General features: G+C 37.1%; 1 protein-coding gene across 2 annotated transcripts in view; it reads left to right on the forward strand.

Moving 5' to 3' along the window:
- Window positions 1–4400, forward strand: part of FRS2 (fibroblast growth factor receptor substrate 2) — a 112018-nt gene that overhangs the window by 66711 nt on the left and 40907 nt on the right. The window lies entirely within an intron of this gene.

The following is a 4400-nucleotide window of genomic DNA, read 5'->3' on the forward strand; positions in this document are numbered from 1 at the left end:
GGCATAGAGATTACTTAAAGCATTTTTCACGAAATAACTGTCAGTGTTCAGACCAATAAGTAATACATTTTGAGCTCCACTTTAAAAAGTAATCTTTATAAATAAGTATTAAGTGGGGCACCTGGATGGCTCAGTCGGTTAAGCGTCTGACTTCAGCTCAGGTCATGATCGCGCACTTGGTGAGTTCGAGTCTTGTGTTGGGATCTGTGCTGACAGCTTAAAGCCTGGGAGCCTGCTTCGGGGTCTGTGTCTCCCTCTCTCTCTGCCCCTCCCCTGCTTGCACTCTGTCACTATCTCTCAAAAAATAAAACGTTAACAAAAAAAGATTTTAAAAAACCTGCTAAAACAATAAATAACTATTAAGTTACATATGTTAATTAGTAAAATATAAGATTATTTGGTTGTAGTTTTATTAATATGTTTTTATGTTGAAGAAATTCAGGGGCAAAATTTATCAGTAAGTTATGTTGCAGCTTTGAAACATCTAGTACCTATTTATTCATTCATCTGAGTCGTCTGATGACCATGACTCTTTTCTCATAAGGTATTTTCTCCATTGGTTAGAATGCAATATATAATTACTGTATTGGAAACACCAGTAGCAATTTGTATCAGTTGGGGTTCTGGCAGAAAATAGGACACTGACAAGTGTAATCTAAAAGAATTCAGTGAAGGGATTATTTGCAGAGTGTAGGCAGGATAAGGGAAAGGAGCAGGTAATGATGAAGCTGTTACTACTTCTAGGTCTTAAAAGGAACAGGGGAAGAAGTGTTTACCTGAACCCGCAAGAGCCATACTTACTGGAGAGGGTTGCCTGATAGAGGCCATCAGAAAAGCTTTAGCAGGCAATGGAGCCACAGCCAGTCTGTTCTGTTGGTGCTCCATGCAGGTCAGGCTCCTACAAAAAGAGTAGAGTGGCTCTGGAGGGTCAAATGGAAAATAGCCAGCATTGCATATAACTTTTAAACTCAGCCATAAAAACAAGTAAGCAAACAAACTGGGCTTTAAGAAAGAAGAAAAGAAAGAACATAGTAGTAGAAGTTATTTTTAAAAATTATTTTTAATGTTTATTTTTGAGAGAGAAAGAGACAGAGCGTGAGTGGGGGAGGGGCAGAGAGAGGGAGAGGTGCAGAATCCCAAGCAGGCTCCAGGCTCTGAGCTGTCAGCACTGAGCCTGATGCAGGGCTCGAACTCACAAACCATGAGATCATGACCTGAGCCAAAGTTGGACGTTCAACTGACTGAACCACCCAGGCGCCCCAGTAGTAGAAGTTATAAAAACTCAGTTGGGAAGGTTTTAGTGACATTAAACAGGATTATTACAGCCAAAAATCAGCCATAAAATTCAGTTAAGCCTTAAAAGGTTTGTGTGTTTTTTTTTAATTTATTTATTATTTTGAGAGAGAGTGAGTGGGGGACGGGTAGAGAGAGAGGGACACACAGAATCCCAAGAAGGCTCTGCACTGCGAGCGCAGAGCCTGATACAGGGCGTGAGCCCATGAAACTGAGATCATGATCTGAGTGGAAACCAGGAGTCGGTCGCTTAACCAACCGAGCCAGCCACTCAGACGCCCATTTTTTTGTTTTTGTTTTTCTTTTTTTAAAGATTTTACTTTTTAAGATAATCTTTATGTTCTTAACATGGGGCTCAAACTCACAGCCCTGAGCTGAGATCAACAGTCTCATGTTCCACCAACTTAGCCAACCAGGTGTCCTCAATTTTTTTTTAATTGAGGTAAGTTAGTATATAATATATTAGTTTTAGGTGTGCAACATAATTTGATTATTTGTATACACTGTAGAGTTATCACCACAGTGAGTTTGGTGTCCATCTGTTGCCATGTTTATGTGGTGTATCATGTTGATTGCAGATTTTAGCCATCTTTGCATTGTTGGAATAAATCCCACTTGGCCATGATATATGATCCTTTGAAGGTATTGTTGAATTCAGTTTGCTAATATTTTGTTGATGATTTTTGCATCTATGTTCATTATGGATATTGGCCTGTAACTTCCTTTTTTTTTGTTGTGTCTTTGGTTTTGGTACAGCACAATGCTGGCCTTGTAAAATGAGTTTTGAAGCTTCTTTCCTCTTCAGCTTTTTGGGAGCTTGAAAATGGTGTTAAATCTAATTTGAATGTTTGGTAGAATTTACCAGTGAAGTCTAGTCCTGTACTTTTGTTTGTTGCAAGGTTTTCTATTACTGATTCAATCTTCTTACTAGTAATTGGTCTATTCGGATATTTCTTTATGATTTCGTCTTGGAAGCTGTGTTTCTAAAATTTACCATTTCTTCTGTGTTATCCAGTTTGTTGGCTTATAATTGTCCATTTTAGTCGCTTATGATCCTTTGTATTTTTCTGGTATCTATTGTAACTTCTCTTTCTTTTCTGATTTTATTTCAGCCTTCTCTTTTTCTTGGTGACCCTAGGTAAAGGTTTTTCTGTCTTTTCAAAGAACTAGCTCTTAGTTTCATTGATCTTTTCTATTGTCGGTTTTTAGTCTGTAGTCCATTTATTTCCACTCTGATCTTTATTATTTTCTTCTACCAACTTTGAGCTTTGTTCTTTTTCTTTTTTTTCTAGTTCCTTGAGGTATAAAATTAGGTTGATATTTCTTTTGTTTCCTGAAGGAGGCCTGGATCATTGTAAACTTTCCTGTTAGAACTGTTTCTGCTGCATCCCATAAATTGTAGATGGTTGAATTCCCATTTTCATTTGTCTCAAGGTATTTTTTCTTTTTTCTTTTATGTCTTCATTGACCCATTGGCTGTTGAGTAGCATGTTGTTTGTCACAAATTTGTGATTTTTCCAGTTTTCTTCTTAACTGATTTCTAGTTTTATACCATGTAGTTGAAAAAGATGTTTGGTATTATTTCAGTCTTCTTAAATTTGTTGAGATTTGTTTTGTGGCCCACCATGTGATCTGTCTTAGAGAACGTTCCCTGTGCACTTGAGAATGTGTATTCTGCTGCTTTTGGGTAGAATGTTCTGTGTGTATCTATTAATCCATTTGGTCTAATGTGTCATTTAAGGGTGATGTTTCTTTTATTTTCTGTCTGGATGATGATCTATCCATTGATACAAGTGGGATATAAAATTCCCTGCTATTACTGTGTTGCCATCATTTCTGTCTTTAGACTTGTTAATATTTTCTCTTTATATTTAGGTGCTCCTATGCTAGTCCATGAATGTATATAAATGTTACATGCTGTTGTTGGATTGATCTCTATTATTATGTAATACTCTTTTATTATGCTTTTTGTTTTAAAGTCTGTTTTGTCTGATAGGAGTATGGCCATACCAGCCTTCTTTTTTTTCCCACTTGCATGGAATATCTTTTTCATCTCATCACTTTTAGATCTGAAGTGAGTCTTTTGTAGGCAACATATAGATAAGTCTTTTAAAAAAATATCTATTTAGCCATTCTTTGTCTATGATTGGAGAATTTAGTTATTTTAAAGTAAATATTGGGGTGCCTGGGTGACTCAGTCATTTAGGCGTCCGACTCTTGATTTCGGCTCAGGTCACGATCTCACAGTTCACGGGATGGAGCTCCATGTCGGGCTCCGTGCTGAGAGTGCGGAGTCTGCTTGGGATTCTCTCTCTGCCTTTCCCTCACTTGTGAGCCTGTGCGCACATGCACGCACACTCTCTCTCTAAATAAATAAAAAAATAAAGTATTATTATTTTCTTGAAATGATGCGAAACGTTTCTTTTCTATATCAGACAAGAGCACGGCTAAGTAATCCAACGCTATTGCAGCATTATAAATATCATTCCTTCACCACACTATAAGATTTAAATGCATCTGCACAAGGGTGCATGCTGTATGAAAGGTGTAAGGTTGCTGTTGTCCTGCCAAGTCCTTCTGGTCCCTACCCAGGTCCTAGTGCAACACTTGGTGGTCCCAGTGGTTTTATCAAAATAAATCATGTTTAAAAAATAAAGCATTTAAAAAGACAAGTAAAAATGCCTCAGTAACCATATATCCAACTCAGACTTCATCTGTTTAAATGTTCTGTTTGCCTCTTGCTAATAGACCTTTATTTTCACTCAAACTGAGTAATAAGTCTTCCATACTGAAGTATCTTCCTTGCCCAATTAATCCAAAGGAAAAAAAACCCTCAAATGATTAGTAAAGAAAAATGTAGGGATTAACACACCCTTTTAATATGTTTTTAAATATTTTGAAGGTTTAAAAAGTATTTAAAGTTTCTAATTTCTGGTGGGAAAACGTTATCTGAATAAATACCCGAATGGCAAACCACTGTAAAATGTTTTAGTTGCATGTGGGGCAGAGGGGTAGGAATTCTCTTCATAGCATCCCAGCTTTGTCCACGAGAAGGTCAGAGGTACACTGGTTTATATTATTGTGACATTTGCCAGGTGATCTAAGTT

This window comes from Leopardus geoffroyi, chromosome B4 (assembly GCF_018350155.1).
Source record: "Leopardus geoffroyi isolate Oge1 chromosome B4, O.geoffroyi_Oge1_pat1.0, whole genome shotgun sequence".
Lineage (NCBI taxonomy): Eukaryota > Metazoa > Chordata > Mammalia > Carnivora > Felidae > Leopardus > Leopardus geoffroyi.